Raw genomic sequence first — 17,642 nt, 5'->3', positions numbered from 1 at the left:
GACCCGCGTTATCAGAGATGAATTCGGGATAAGCGTGACAAATAAAAACTGAAGGTACCGTGTTATCCTCGATCAGTGATGAATGAATCACATGAATATTATGGGGGATTGTCTCAAACGCTTTATTGGGTATGATTTGCATCAAAAACATATATGCAAGACTGAAAACTCTCATGGTAGTGAAAAAATTGCCGATGGTAATCTGTGGCTGGCAGAATCGGCAGTGTCGTTTAAAGCCAATATTTTATTTTTAAGCACCTAGCAACCATGGTGGGGAAAAGCATAAGAGCCACGACAGAGAATTTTTCCTTTCTAAAAATATTTGATTTTTTTTTTTAGTTTCTGCAGCTGGTTACATCCTTTAACATGAATTATTTCTTTCTGCGTATGCGTGACTAGCAAAGTAAAAGATGTATCGTGTGACATGTCAAGTTCGTTCACCCGTTGATGTAATTTTATAAAATCGGGTGGATATCCAAATGCATCCGGTATCTGTTTTATTAAGACGATACAACTGTTATACGTCAACGACTCGAACCTTTCCTTCTCTTTCTCTAAGTGTTGATATTCGTTTCAGGTGGGGGAATCAGAGACAGTTTAAGACAGTAAACTTAACCTCAAGCTGTCTTCAGTACTGGTTGTCTCATTATTTTGTAGGTTAGTAGAATGAACTATATTAGGAGATAATTATTTGTAATATGGGTACAAGATTGCACATTTTATGGAGTTTGATCTTTAAAGCGAGTGAAGTACAAGATGTTATTTTATCGATCTTGGATCAGTTAGGCTGACGATTGAAATAGGCTGTAAATATAAAATAAAAATCGTAAACGAAGACAAGGTTAGCTTCTTCCCTACACCATTAAAAAAAGTTCGTCTGATCCATGAAAGCATGGAAAAGTAAGCGTTAATGAAATGACAAAGCGATGGTGATGATACGAAATAGAATAAGTGTGCTATCTGCCGTCCGTTGTGGTAATTTTAAACTTTATGAATTTCTTTGGAGTGAAGGCACGTGGCTTAGTGGTTAAGGTATTCGGCTCACGACCGTAAGGTCATGATTTCAATTCCCGGCAATGCGTTTTATGTTACTCCACTTTTTCATGTTACTCCAGTTTTTTTCATGTTACTCTTGTAACACCTTTTCATGTTACTCCAGTCCACTCAGTTGGCAAAAATGTGTAGTACCTGTAACTTCAAAGAGCCAGCCTTGTCAGATTCTTTGTCAACGTTGAATCGCCCTCAGAACTACGTTAAGGATACACGTATCTGTGGAGTGCTCAGCCACTTGCACGTTAATTTCACGAGCAGGCTGTTTCGTTGATCGGATCAAATGGAACTCTCGTCGTCGTAACCGACGGAGAGCCACTTTAATTTCTCAGGATTGACACCAAAGTTTTCCTATGTCTGATAGTGCGGTGTGGTATTTTACCCAGTTTTTGTTTTTGGTGGTGGAGCCTTTGATATACCAGTGCTATACTAGAATGCAATCCATACTCTGCTTTCAATTCACAGCTTATCATGTCCAATTAGTTTCATTTCAAACGCTAACCTCGACATTTGACTTATTGGATTTTTGTCAATGTAACGGTCGTTTGGCGAGTTCTTTAATGAAATACATCAAGACAAAGTTATGTCCATGGAATAATAAATTGTATTGATTTGTCAGACCGTTGTTTTTTTATGATTTTTGAGAATGCAGACGAAAGAGTTGATGAGCTTCTAGACAATCAATAAAAACAAGTCTGTGGCTTGTGTCTCTTCGCAAATATTGCTTTGTTTGTGTCTCTGGCTAAACACACTAATTGCTCTGTGGCTGATTCTGCTGACTTCAGAGTAAGCAACACAGATGGTGCAATTGATTACTTTAATATGAAAATGGATATTTCGCGGGAAAAGTACCTGGGATAGCATTCGATTCAGAGAATCATTTACCCATTTTTTTTAATGAACTGAACACCACATGAGCATCATAATAGGACTGGCTTTATAGACCCTTTTGATAAGACAAAGAATTAGTTTTGAGTTTCTCATTTTGTGCTAATTGAGGCTTGACACGCATTGATTTAACGACGAATCTCAAAAATAGATACAGTAATCCCACGCCATATCGTGGTTCACCTGTCACGGTTTATTATCTAAGCTCTCGTCGATTCCTCCATGGTCTTGTTTTGCATTTATAATAAGATAAATATATACAAATTACAAAAATAATAAAAAAATATACAGTACAGAACTGTTTCTACTTCGCTGTTTTGGAAGGTAGCACTCGCGATAGTCGAGGGATTATTGTATAATAAATCTGTTTATTTCCCTCATTTGTACCATTGTATGTACTACCACATGTATGTAATTTTATGTAGATATATTTTGATGGTAGGGAGTGGGGTGAGAAGGGGTAAAGTGAGACACCTATGGCTTCTCTTAAAGATATTAACATTGAAATTTATTGCTATTTCTTCAAAATTTATTTCGATATATAATGATACTTATCTACAAGACTCGTTGTACAAAAAAAAAAGTGTTGATTATTCAACCCCACCATATTGGCTTTTATTGCTGTTTCTGTCCACAGTACTTTGAATATTCTGACGTGCCCTCGTACATCCTATAGTGACCACTTTCTCGGAAGTAAAGAAGATAGAGATTAGTTAGCAAGGTTAATCTGACATTTGACAGGTTCTCTATATCCACATTAACATTACTCTTGGCATCCAAGCACTCGCTGATGATGTTAAACCGAGACACAGAGTAAATTTACTTATACCTGTGCCTATTTCACCATGCCTTTAATAAAATTAATAAAAGGGGTGATATTACTACGTGACACGAATAATACTACTTAATTCAACCACTACTAATAGATGACATACGAGGTTGAACTTGGGTAATGATGCATTTTAAAATATTTGCATGTCGTGAAGCGATTTGTCTACTTATCTGTTGCACACGCCATCGTCTCTTTAAAATTAAACGTTCTTTAGTTAGTGTTTGTCATCTGTAAAAGAGACAATGATAAGTTGATCAAGCCAACTCCACTGTATTCTTTACTCTTCTATTGTTCCGACTATGGATTCTCGGCAGTAACCAAAAGATGCAAGCTAATATCACTTTGTGTACAACTGAGTGGAACTGAATTTAATGCTACGGCTATGAACAAATAGATTACCAATGAATATACAGGGTGCATAAGATATTTAGGACAGATTTATGTTTATATAAAAACATATATAATAACAGCTAACATTATTTATTTAAAAAATGCTATGAGGATAAAAATAAACCTTTTTTTTCTATAATGTTATTCAATAAAGCCACCTTCAACTTCAACAACTGCTTCTATACGAGATCTAAATCATCTACATGCTCGAATCAAGTGGTCCTGGTTCATTTTGGATATTACTCTGCTTTCAAAGAATCTTTGGTGTTATTGGCGTGTTCATTGACCTCTCTCAACAATGCTCCACATGTAATAGTCCAGTGGATTGAGATCTGGGAAATTAGGAGGCCAAATGTTAGGGGTTGTGTGATCATGAAAATTTTCAGCCATCCATTCCTGTGTTACTAGAGCCATGTGTGATAATGCAGAGTCTTACTGAAACACATATGGCCTTCCATTGCCTACACTGTCTATCCAGGGCGTAATAATTGTTTCCAGGACCTCAATGTAGGCACCAGAGTTAACTATAAAGCTTTGTGGAAAGAAGTAAGGAGGCATCATATGCCCTTCATTGCTGACAACCCCTAAAATCATGACAGTTGCAGAAAATTTTGTATGCATAACACTTGAATCTTAAGAAGGGTCTGCACATAACCATCTGTCATTTCTTCTGTTAACTTTTTGATCTTGATCGAAGTTTTTGAGAAGTGGGTTGCATGAGAAAATGGCTCGTCACTTGGTGCACTACTAAAAAATTCAAGGGGATTTCTTTGTAAGGCGTGTCATTTAGAAAGTCCTGCGAGCCGCAGGTTGCAGTTGATTGATAGATCGTGAAATCACAACAGATCGGCCATGTCGACTCTTTGCATTTATGCAGTTACTTTTGATTTCACAACTCATCCTTTTTATATATACACACCGCCTTATTTCTTTAGAATTGCAGAAACACGGAAAAGCACTGGTTATGAGAACACTGTGCTGCCAAAACTGTTTAATATTATCAGTTTTTCTCTCGTTTGGGAACTGAATTGAAGTTCGTATCAAAGTCGAAACATTTCGCGGCCGTTCTCAATAACAATAGCTGTGACGGCGATGGTAACGTTAATATTGTTGTTGTTGTTAAAAGTGTGAGCATAGAAGAAGGGAGTAGGAAATGCCTGTAATTGCTTCGGTAAATGGTTATTCGCTAACTTGAAACGGGAAGTTAGCAGTTGTTTAGATTCGAGGCGGGAAGGTCAAACAAAGCTACATATTTCGGATGTTTCTCTCTGCTGTCACCTAGTGTTGTGTTCAAGAAGCAGACCTGACTATTTCGTTTTGCTTTTTGTTGCTCATTTTTTTTTCTATATTTTTTTTTCTTTTTGCCTTTATTTATTTATTTTTTTTTTTTTAACATTTACTTTTTACTTGGTGTTTCTTAATATTGTTAGGTTGTTGTACGGCAAACATCACGACCATTCCTTTCTCTTTACACGTGTCCTCCACCACTACCATCACCACCACCACTTCCTTGAATGTTTCTTAATATTTCTTCCTCTGCCTCTCTCTCTACTGTAAGCATAGTAATAACGATAAGCTACTGACAAATACAAACTTACAAACTTTGAAAATAATCTTCAAACAAACTTACATCTTTCTGCCTCACGCTCTCTATTTCTCCCCCTCTCTTTCTGTCTTTCTTTTTCTTGAAGTAATGTTTGCCAACGAGTGTCAGCTCTCATGTTTTTCGTTGCTTCGTCGTTTGACCGGCCATTGATAAAGTTGCCCCGTATACAAAAGCCGATATTAGGAATGTCAAATAATAGTTCCTTCAGCATTCTATCCATCTTTCTCCTCCCACCTTCCTGTTTTACTTGGACTAAAGCTAATGTTTTAGTTTGCCATTCTCTCTCTCTCCCTCCCTCTATGCCCTCCTTTCTCTCACATTGCTCTGTTTTTACTTTTTCTTTTTTTCTAATAATTCCATAGTTTGTTTGGTTTTACTTTTAGTTTAATTTTTAAAATTTTTTATTTTTTACTTCTTGCGGGGGAAAGGAACCAATTTACCCGAAATATTTCTGACATCACCCCACATCTTAAAAAATCCCCCACGTTTTATTTAGTAATTCCTTTTTTTTTTTTTTTACTTTTATTTTATACCCCTCCTCCAATCTTGCCCCTCTTCCATAAATCACAAAATAACTAGAATAATGTTGTTTTAACTGTTGAGGTGGCAGCAAGCGATTATTCATTTTCAATCATAACTATCTTTTCTTGTCTTTTTTTTTCTTTTTTTTAAACAAATCTCTCTTAATTACCACTTGTAATAGCAAGTGCACTGGCATGGAAACCTGTACTCAACGTTTCTCATGTTATTCCTTTATTGGCAGTAGACTGGCACCTGAAGATTTGCATGTGTGAATTTTCAGTTTGAAGCAGTCGGTTAGTTTGTTCACTGTCACAATACAAGCATTCACTTGCTTTATGAACTGGCCAAGTGAAATTTAAATTTCTCTTCTGTTCAGTTCTATCTAAAACCATAATTGAAAAATATGAAAAACGCCAGTACTTTTAATGTTTTTTTTGCTAATCGATATCTTGCGTAGAATTGCAAGAATTTGTGCAAATCTGTGTAGGAAATAACTTATTGGATTAATGAAACAGCACCTCTTGGAATTGCACATTTCATCAATATTGTGTCAAGACCAGTGTTCATATCTCTCTAGAGATACATATAAAAGAACTAGAACTTAGTTCTGTAACCTAACTAATTACACATGGCTAGTCGTCTTTTGATGGTCGTTTTTCGTGTGTGTGTGTGTGTGTGCGTCTTTGTCCCCTTCGCTTGACAACCGGTGTTTGTGTGTTTATGTCCCATAACTTACCCCAGCATGGCCGCAGTCTAATGACTGAAGCAAATAAAAGAATGGACACATTAAATAATTGTAATTTTATATACATGTATTTAAAAAGAAAAAAAAAGCGAAACGGAACGAGCTATATTGCCTCTGAACAAATATCTGCTCTGTCAGGGTTTGTATAGAGTTAAACTGCAGCGTAATATTCATCTACTCATATCGGCACTTCTCTTACTGGGCAGTTTCGGCTTCAATTTCTTTCTAGAAAATCTAGCATTTCTTTTTATGTATTATCTTGCATTGGAAGTCTAAATTTCTTGAATCTACTTTCGACTTCGGTAGCTTAGAGAGATGTGAGATATTTACTCGTTCACTACGAGAGGCGAGAGATTCTCTCTTATTACTATTTACCCGTGTATCATGAGGGACTCTCTCTTAATATCTCTTTCAACTCAGTATAATGATATAGCAATGGCGTTAATGATAATAGGTTTTTCTTTTTTCTTGTTTCATATATTTTTGTTCTTTAAAGAAATAACAGAAATCTCAACTACGAGATAGAATTTAGCACAAATGTGAGATACAATCTTCCAACAGACCACCAACAAAACGATATACGTATAGTTTTCAAATTACAAGTGTAGGTGTGCACATAGGTTGCGCGCGCTCACACTCACACGTGTAACTAAACACACACACACAGTCTGGTGGTACAGGTTGGGTTTCATTCGTTCACGTAAGTCAATCTGTGTCGCTATGTTCTCGTCTAAATAGTTTAGAAATCACGGTTAGTTTTCGAAATGTTGTGTTGATATAACATGAAATCTGAAACGAACCAACCTTAAAACGCAAGTTAAGCAAGTGTGTGTGTGTGTGCGTGTGTGTGTGTGTTGTGTGTGTGTGTGAGTGAGAGAGATGATGATGATGATGTTTTCCTGGTTGAAAATATCCAATCCTCATGTTGATTATTGTTGCGTCTATTGCTAACTAGTATATGCCCACCACTGTTCCCCCACCTTTTTTTTTGTTTGTCTTGGGTGTATTAGAAAGCAATAAATTCGAGCCGGATACGTATATGTTAGTTTATAATGAATATATTTCTTAAACTGGAGAGGGATACCTAGGGAGGTTTTTATAGATGTTATTTTGTTGTTTGATTGCACTAAAAACATGTTACCTCCAACTGTAAAACATTTGGACATAGCATGTTATAAAACTCTTACTCTTTTGAAAGCTGTTTTAAGAATTAGGAAAAGCTGCTGCAGTAAACAATTATCGAATCTTCATTTTTTATTTATTTATATCTTTGAGTTTTAAGCTTCCAAAGTCGACATGACCAAATGCACCGGCTGCAAAATTGGGACTTTGAAAATGCTCACAGCATTTGCCCTGTCCCATTTTCCCATTAACTGAGTATTAAAAAAGAAGAGTGCGGACGTGTTGGAATGAAAATTAGCGAATAGTGTGCAAAAGGACTTTGAAAATTATCCACGATGAATACAAATTGATTCAGAATATCCATTTCTTGTTTCACTCATTGGACTACAACCATGCAGGGGCACCGCCTTCAAAGGTTTCATAGAACAAATCAAGCCAACATCGTTTGTCAAGCAGCAGTAGGACCCACGAACACACACACACATGCACGCACGCACGCACGCGCGCGCAGATGGCTCCTATCAGATTCTATCTACAAAATTCACTCAAGTCGTTGGTCTGCTCGAGGCTGTAGTAGAAATCACGTGCCCAAGGTGCAACGCACTGGGACTGAACCCAAGGCCACATGTCTGATAAGCAAACTTCTTAACCACACGGAATTAAAAAAAAAATCTTTTTATTGCATTGGGCTGGCGGAGGAGGCTGTACTTGTGAGCTCTCTAGCCCTCAGAGGCCGATCGATGTGTTAATGGTGATGTTGAGCCGGACGACAGATTAAGTTTGCTCTCCAAGTCTTCCTCATTGCATAACCGTATCATCTTAAATAAACGATGCATCGAAGACTGTAGCCCCTGACATACTTTTGACGAAAAAGTCACCGTTGCAATGCTTTTGACTGTAAGTCAGTTTCTTCCACAAGGCTGAGCCGGGGCTCAGTACAACGATAGAGACTGAAGACTAAAGAGTGCAAGTGATATAAAGAACTCTGATGGCTATTTATTCAAGCAAGCAAATAGCCGTAACTAAGGATTCCAAATAATAACACTTGCAGCGCCAAACTGTCCGTCATCGTAAGACTGTTAATTCCGCTTCTTGGGGGTATGTGTCCCTGAACGCGCAACACTGTGCAGTGTGTGTGTGTGTGTGTGTGTGTGCATTGCATAGAGTGTGCGTTCCACGTGGACATCAGTCCTAGCACCAACTCGATGATATATATATTTGTACTGGTACTGATAACGCGCACGCATATCCGTTTTGCAGAGTATATTTTGTGTGAAGTGTAGTTGTATTGGAAGGAAATATATTTCAACAAAGCAACGAGAGAGAGAGAGAGAGAGAGAGAGAGAGAGATGGGTGTAAGTCGGGGCTGTTGCACTGTACCGATGTTCTCTTCAATCTGTACCAAATGCAATAAGCGCCGTGTACTAGGTGACACATTCTTACTATCCTCTTGTTATGCTTTCTATATTAACCACTTGCTCTCACCGCCTCTTTGTGCTCTTTTGTTTTCTGTCTCAGTTACTCTTCTTCACAACTCCTCCCCTCCTCATTTCTCTTGCTCCACTCACCATCACCCGTCTCCCTCTCAATCATCGTGCCTCAACTCCCCTCCCCGCCCGCCCTTCTGCTTTGCTCTATCTCATTCATTTCTCAACTACTCACTCCATCTGTCTCTTGCATTTTCAACCTTTCAATTTGTTAGCATTCTCCTTATTTCGTTTCTTTCTTTATCTTTGCCCCGTCTCCCTCGCCTTCTTTATAAAACACACTCTAGAAGCCTGCCCATTTTATCCATTCTTATTCAGCTAGCTCTCCCAACGGCTGTACTTACTCCCAGCTGTCTCTCACTTTGTTGGCCAATCCCTTGTGTCTGTGCTTCGAAAAGCATTGTTTCATTAAGGAAAAGCCGACCTATGCCAATGCTATGTTAACCATTGACATTTTGGATAAGTGACAGCTCCTCCCCCTCATTCCTCTCCTCCCTGGCACCGCCAGTACGCATTACTTCCCGTCTCTACTGCTTACACGTCTTTGCACTTGATTTCTCCTTGCTCTCCTTTCTCTTTTTTCAAGCCATTCACAAATGCGCTGAGTACACTGCATGCACTCTTTGTCTGAAGGAGAAATATTTTCATTAAACCCCTTTGTCGCCTCTCTCCAACCCTTCCAATCATGCTCCGCCCACCTACGTGCGGGTGTTTCTTGTAAGACAGTGGTTTGCTTACGGACCCCTTTGATTCCTATTTTACTAAACTGGACCCCCTACTCAATCGATGTTTTTCAAAAATCCCATTAAAGTTTTTATGATTAAATATTTGGAATCGTATTTAAAAAATTGCTACGTTACAGTATTTTGTGTATTGCAGGGAGAGGGAGTTTATTGCACATAGATTTTAACAGCAAAATCTTATATGAGCCGCCGGTGGTCATAGTCTGAACATAAAGAGTCAAGAAAAAAAAAAAAAAAGAAAAAATGTCGCTAAGTATTTTGTCTGGCGCTCAAACGATTTTTCAGCGAATTTATTAATTCACACGTTTAGAGACTTAGATTTAAAAAAGGGAAACATTTTCATGCAAATACTCCAGGAACGGCTGTGTGGTAAGTAGCTTGCTTACCAACCACATGGGTGGCACCTTGGGCATGTGTCTTCTACTATATCTTCAGGCCGACCAAAGCCTTGTAAGTGGATTTCGTAAACAGAAACTGAAAAGAAGCCCGTCGTATATATATATATATATGTGTGTGTGTTTGTGTGTTTGTCCCCCCAACATCGCTTGACAATCGATGCTCGTGTGTTTACGTCCCTGTAACTTAGCGGTTGGGCAAGAGACCGATAGAATAGGTACTAGGCTTACAAAGAACAAGTCCTGGAGTCGATTTGCTTGACTAAAGGCAGTGCTCCAGCATGGTCACAAGTAAAAGTAAAAGAGTAAATAGTAAAATATACTGGTTTAAGTTGAGCCAGCTATTTTTCTTTCCGTACACTTGGCTACTTATAGATGAAAAGAAGTCACGATAAAATTGGCTTGCATGGTTTAATGCAATTTCAAGCTTGGTTAGCCAGGAAATCAATGCCGGTTTTGAATCAGTGGTGAAGTACCCACACTTTTTTTGTACTTAATTGAGTTATTGGCCTGCGACCACACGGAGCACCATCGCGAAGGGTTTTACTTGAACTAATCGACCCCAGTACTTTTTTCTGAAGCCCGGTACTTACTTTGTCGGTCTCTTTTACCGAACCGTTAAGTAACGGATATAAGCAAATCAAAACAGGTTGTCCTCGGCGATAGTGGTGGACAAACACAGATGTATACATTTACACTAATAAAAACCTACACATATAAATTCATACACATACACACACAACAGGTTTCTTTTAGCTTCCATCTACCAAATCCACTCACAAGGCTTAGGTTGGCTTAATAAAAGACACTTGTCCAAGGTGCCACGTTGTGGAATTGAATCCGGAACCCTGTCGTGGGAAGCAAATTTCTTACCACACAAAGTCATGGCCAGGCATTGCCCAGTGTTTATTAAAAGTAAAACGAAATAGGAAGAATCATCGGGATACAGTAAATGCCTTTTCTCAGTTGAAAGGTAGTTATAAAATATCACAGGTTGCTCTTTTTCGGCTTTGATTTAGTAAAATAACAAATTTCTGGTTTTGAGCTTCACTTCATCAAAGCATATTGTTTGTTTGTCGGTGCCGATACGACACCCTGACACTATTAACAATTATTTTCTCCAGGTGTACAATTCCCATTTTTGTCTCTCTCTTAGTCTCGTGTATCCAGCGATATATTTATTTATTTTAATCGTGAATATTTCCAGAATTCCCCGTGTGTTTATAAGTCAGGCATGTTTGGTGTGTCTGGGGTAAGCCAAATAAAATAAATATGTCGCTTAGTGCATTAATAAAAAGCCATTTACTGAAATCAGAAACTTGCTGGCAGACGGAACGGATTGGCTTTGAATACATACTCGAACAACTTTTCTGTTATACACCCTTATTTCTGCGCTTCTTTGCCGCTTCTGAACGATATCGATAATCACTTTGACTCAGCCTCTTTCTCTCATTCTCTTCCTGTTATATAGTGCAAGATTATTTATTAAAGTTATGTGATATATTCTTGCCTTCTTCTAAAATGTCATTTTGCCGATCTATTTGTTTAGACTGGCCTACTGTCTCCGTAGCTTTGTGAATATTGTTGACACAACGGACTTGAGCGGGAGGAGAAAATCTGGCTTAGATTACTTGAACAATTAAGGAAAATCTACAGTAAAGAACTGTATATATATACATATACACACACACACACACATATATATATATATATATATATATACACATATATAATATGAGAGAGAAAGAGAGAGTTACGGTCTGTGACGGCTGGAAAACGTCTAGATTATATACATAATAATAATGTCCTCAAGGTTAGTACTGTAATCTGTGTACGTTAGCCATGTAATGATATATGGCGGCGAGAAGCTGAGTGTGTAACTTTGATTTATAGGAAGACACTAATAAGGGCCTGTAGAAAATCGTGACAATTATAATTTCGTTACCTGTTTCAGCCTGCGAGTTGTGGCCATGGTGTGTATATGTTAAAAGACAATTTGAACGACGTATATGTTAAAAGACAATGTAATTGACTTATGTTATGTAGGGGAGAAATTAAGCGAGGGAGGTGTTGCGATGTGTTGTGAAGAATATTCACCAGGCATACAACAGATTTTTAGGGAAGGGCTGGTTTATAAGCTAAAGAGCGATGAGGTTAAATCACGAAGTACAGCTTTGAAGAAATTAGTTAAAATTCAATAGTAGGTGCAGAGTTTGTGAATATTTTTCTTTATGGGGTTGTATAATAGGACAAAATTTATCATGTTTACTCTCAACCGAAGCAAGGCCCTATAATCTTTAATAATGTACTTCTATATACCCTATATTGCCTAACCTAAAAAGCTTTCTGATATATTCAATATGTAAACTTCTGTTTTATAATAATAGGCTCATCCACACGATGGGTTTTTAAAAAAATAAATTGCCTTCTCAATCAGTAAATATAGGACGTTTTTATACATAGCTTCATGAAGTAAAGATTGACTCCCACCCAACCTTACGAAACGCATGAAGTATTGTCTGTCTTTGCTCTTACATATGAAATAGTGTTTGCATAATATAATGTACATATACTTTGTACATAAAATAATACTATTGCTTAAAACCTTCAGGTCATTGGCTATGATTTGCAAAGAGAGAACTTATTGAAATAAGACCTGTTTCAGATCGGAAGGGCAGATCAACTCTGACTCGATTAGTTTAGTTTCATCATCATTTCATTCATGTTCATTGTCGAGATATATCGAAGCTCTAGCACACGCTCATTTACACACTCCTGTAACGGTGTGTGAGGGGGTAAATTGCATATAAGCTCATATGCAGATGTTTGATGGATATATTCTGTCAGTCAAGCTGACGAATTCTGTCAGTTAAGTTGACGAATTCGAATTTATGGATAAAACTTATGGATAAATGCAGGAGAATCTGAGAACAGCTCAGCTGGTTTCGACTGATTACTGCTCTCTTATCAAGAGTGTCTACTCAAATTCATCATTTATTGATAGGCTGATATTAATCAAGCGAAACTAGTCGAGTTATTCTCGGGTGTAGTCTTGTTGAGAGTCCTGTAGTTTGACCACAGGTTCTATTTAGATAGTAAGGCTGAATGTATCCTCATTAAATTTGTAAATGCGAACTTGTCAATCAAAAACAAGCACACACACACACACACATGCAATGAAGATGTGACTAATGGCTAGATTTTAACTCGGTATGTAAATATTGTTCATTCGTTTATTATGCATTTCATGTTTTTATGAAACATTCTGAGGCTCTCTATGTTCACCCCCACCACCGACCTGGATTTCTTAATAAAAATGCATTGTTCTTCAGATTTCTTTCCCTACTCAACACTACCAAGTCCTTCAGCAAGTTTGCACACTGGGGAAAGGGTGGTAGGGTGTGTTTGCGAGAATTTTCGTGGTTCGCAGCCTCTTTCTCTTCTTTCCTTTCAGCACTAGTTGACCGTTTCCTTTAAACCCTAAAGTCACATGTTAATCTATTGTTTAATTTAGCCACACTTAAACCCCTACCACGAAATATATAATAATGATAAGGAAACCATAACAATTGCCAGTGACTTTTTATAATGCATGTCTCATATTTCTTTCTCAACTATTTTCTTTGTACGATGTTGTATCGTTCTGTTGTGGAGATTTTAATTAACACAATGAAAAGATTTTACATCAGAAGAGTAAAGAAAGAAAAATGTAATTCAATGATATAGTAACGGCTAAATTATATTTTCATTTTCGATTGTTTCAGACAAATACAAGCCCTGGAATTGTCATCACTTGGAAAAACTGGAATGACAGATGTTGTATCGTATCCTTTTAGATCGAAAATAAACCAACGAAATGAGATTCCTCTTTTTGTATATTATTACATAATATTGGTTAATTTACTCTGTTTCTCTCTGTGGAACTATTATTGTTTGGTGTAGCATATAAACTAACTAGCTTACGGAAAAAACTTCCTTTTATATTTATTGTTAACTGTAGGAACGGTAAATCTAGTGCAGAGAGCAGGTAACTGCTTTCCATGCTGCCTCTATAAAGTGGTGTTCAGTCGTCCGTTTCTGGATAAATATAAAATATATACTTTCAAAATGAGCTTGCTCCATTCATGTTGGGACTGAACCAAGGTTTTATGCAATAATGTAACCTGGACTATTCTTGTTTGTTGAAATTCCTTTACATGGTTAATCTACTTAACAAAAGTCTTTGATATTGTAACTTCCCACTTAATTTTTATCAGCTCTTTACATCCCAGATTCAAATCCTGACTTTCATCCCTCTGGGGTCGATAAAAATCTACCCAGTGAAATACTAGGTCGATTTAGTCGAGTAACCCGCTCCTCTACAAATTACTGACTTAGTGCTAGCAGTTACTTATTATAGTAAAGTTTTGTTACAGTAAATAGTTTTGGTTGTTAGATGGAACCGCTCAATAATGCATAATATGTTTTGGAGAAATCCCATGGGAATTGTAGAAACCACTGAGTACTAGAAGGAATATCTAGCAGTAATATGGACGTACTTTTTCGTTACAAATCGAATCGACTCCGACTTTGGGATGCATCCCTTCAATATTAATGAATTTCAAACTTCTACTGAGATCAATTGTCTTCTACAAGTTTGTGACCTTGTGCTAATCAGAGTAATATGTATGAAATTACGTTGGAAATCCGGCGCATAGAGCATAATTATATAATATATATTATTTTTTCGATTTTTTTTCTTTTGCTTTTCTTTTCACTTCAGAACCAAATTTGGTAACCAGAACACTAGAGGTTTGCATCGGGGATCAAGAAAGACAAAACTGGTTTTCATAATGATTTTGCAGAATGTGTCATGTTTCTGAGATCATTGTGAAAACTGGTTTTGTTACGCTCGACAACTTAATGAGATTTAAGAGTTTTCGGAGATGAGATAAAACTCTGTATCCTTTTTTGTACGTTGCATTTACCATCGTATTTTATATGAAAATTTTGAATTTAATAAAACAAGTCGTATATTGAATAAATTTGCTCATCCAGAGGAACGTGTGTTCCTTTTGTGATTATTTTTTTTCTCCCGAAAAGGGGTCTGAATTTGCGTTTCACCCACAAATTTAATCAAATTCAGGAATTTTATTAATTTTTACCGAGGCTGACTGACACTTGTTGCCTTTCACTTCAGTTGTAAAAGACGAAAATCATATGAAATAATTTTTCTTTGTTCTCTGTTTCGTTTCTGATGCCTTGACAGTATCTTCAACAACTTTTAATGGTTGAAGCAACATCTCTTACTTGCAATGTTTTCTTAGTAAAACAAATATCATTTCACACATCAAAGCCGCGACTTGTGTGTTGCAAATCAATCTCTATCTTAGGTCTAAGTCAAATGCTTCAGTGACCAATACAGCGTCAACACAATTTAGATACCTGATGCATATTTTTCATATCTTGACATAAAACAAAAAAAAAAAGTCTTATTGCACATTAAGACTGTTAATTGCAGTTAAAATAAGATTCAAAACGGAATAAACAAACGTTGTTGTCAGTATTATAAGATAAATAAATGCGCCCTTTTAAAGCCTAGCCAGGCTCATGGGACAGGTTTCCGGTTTCTATGGCGTATGTGTTCCCCAACTGGACGGGACGCCAGTCCATCGCAGCGTTACTCATTTTTGCCAGCTGAGTGAACTGGAGCAACGTGAAATGAAGCGTTTTGCTCAAGAACACAACGCGTTACCCGGTCCAGGAATCGAAACCACAATCTTACGATCATGGTGCTGACACCCTAACCACTAAGCCACGTGCCTCCTACTGTCAGTATTCTGAGTTCGAATTCCGCCGAGGTCAACTTTACCTTTCAATTTTTTGAGATCGATAAAATACGTACCAGTTGCGCATTTGAATCGATGTACTCGACTTCCTCCTTGTGTCTACAGTAGAAAGGAATATCAATGCAGCATTTTGTTTTAATTAGGTAAAATTCAAAGTATATACAACTACCTTTCCTCTCAAAGCGGAACAATTCTTGCGGTAGGTTTTGAAAACTCAACCTATAAGCTGATAGCTGAACAATTTAACTACTTGTGCATCTATATGGTTAGAACGGGTACAGAAGTGTTTGAATTGAATTTGAAACTTGTTCAGGCAAATTGCTTTCAATAATAAACAAACAAATACATGAATGAATAAATAATACTTCTTTAGTAATTGATAATTCCTGACGGGTGGTCGTAATTAAAACGTATATAACGCTTGGAATGTGACATAAACAAACAGGTGTGAATTCGTTTTTTTTCCCAGTGACTTATCGTCTCTGGCACACACACAAAAAAAGGTCGACACTTTTTTTATTCTTCTCATTTTTGTTTCTCGTCATTGACATTCGCTAATGTATTTGAGAAAGGCATGGGTGTCATACAGTTTATTTTCAGTACTACATGAATCTGTTATTTAATGACAGTATAAGTAATCAATATTTCATGATGTCTCTTTCTGTTGGGAGTTATTAGTGCAGCGGAATCTTTGTAAACCATTTCTACTAAAAGAAACATTAATTCCAAATTGAGAACGTTTGGTGTTGTTATTAAACTCAGATTAAACACGCTTTATCGTACCATAAAAATATGAAGCAAGCTTGTGAAAATCCAAATTCTCTGAATTTAGAATCCGGTTATAACCGATTTTATACTACGCCTTGTGTCTGTGAGAGAGAGAGAGAGGGGGGTAACAGAGCCAGTGAGTGTATTATATATATATATATATATATATATATATATATTATGCATTTTAAAATAGTGTACATTTAAACACAAAAGAAAACTACCCTTTAACAGGTAATTTTTACATGCTAGAAATAGCAGCCAACACGACCAAAATCACGATTTAATAGTAATTTCTTGGTGGATAATAGTGTTTTGCTAAATTACCCATTAAAGGATGGCAAATAATCTTACTTGCTAAAGAAATTCAAAACCATGGTATAACTGCTAATAAAAATAACAAGGTAAAAGTTTTTATTTTTCATTTACTTCGAAAATTGCTAATAAATCGTTGTTTTGGCCGTGTTGGCTGCTATTACCTGTTAAAGGGTAGTTTTCTTTTGTGTTTAAATGTACACTATTTTAAAATATGAATATGTTGTCTATTGACTATTTATACATGCTAGGCCACTGGTTGTGATATTTAAACGAATATTCGCTACCCTATATATGTATCTTGTGTATATATATATTATGTATATGTTTTATGTATAAATATAGAGAAATATTTTATGTACGTGAATGTTTGTAATCATGTATATTATATAGACTACATACTCAAAAAATGTTGATCTTCTTCAAAAACCAACGTCTTTTTGGATCTGAATATCTGGGAATTTTTATTGAGTCTTGCGTAAAAGTCGACCAAAGGTTCTCACAAATAACAAATGAACATTTTGCAGATTGCAGGGTAAACCTGTTCTTAACTGACGCTAAAGAAATGAATTTCTCAGCGGTTACTGAGTTATGTACAGTTACAGTTAATAACCATTAGGTTACGATTAAAAGTGCGTTAAAAAAAATGGATAACGTTTCAAATATATAACTTGATGGATGAAAGATGTAAGAGTTTGTTCATCGGAAGCGGGTTCAGGTTACCTCTGAAAAGTAAATAAATACACAAAGCACTGGTATCCTGATAATTTGTGGCTGACTTACAATAGTTTTGCAAACAATTAGATGCTGGTGTCTATGAGCCATTTGAGGAGGAGATGAGGATGAAAGGAAGTAACTGAATGTATGATCAGCAAGCATCATACACGAAAGGAGGCAATATGTGCACCTCCCACTAACTGCTTCTGAGCTATAGATGAATTGTTAATTCAT

At 36.7% G+C, this 17,642-nt stretch overlaps 1 protein-coding gene across 7 annotated transcripts in view; it reads left to right on the top strand.

Moving 5' to 3' along the window:
- LOC115223421 overlaps nt 1–15,238 on the top strand; it is a 182,021-nt gene extending 166,783 nt beyond the window's left edge. For 6 of the 7 annotated variants that reach the window (XR_005003733.1, XR_005003732.1, XR_005003735.1 and 3 more), the window contains one exon: nt 13,545–15,238. The gene's annotated coding sequence lies outside the window, so the exon portion shown is untranslated. The remainder of the gene's footprint in view (nt 1–13,544) is intronic. The other variant, XR_005003734.1, reaches the window with a different exon arrangement.
- Nucleotides 15,239–17,642: the final 2,404 nt, after the last annotated feature.

This window comes from Octopus sinensis, linkage group LG2 (genome assembly GCF_006345805.1).
Source record: "Octopus sinensis linkage group LG2, ASM634580v1, whole genome shotgun sequence".
In the NCBI taxonomy this organism is placed as follows: domain Eukaryota; kingdom Metazoa; phylum Mollusca; class Cephalopoda; order Octopoda; family Octopodidae; genus Octopus; species Octopus sinensis.
Note: the sequence above shows the minus strand (reverse complement) of the source record. Positions and strands in the feature narration are given on the sequence as shown.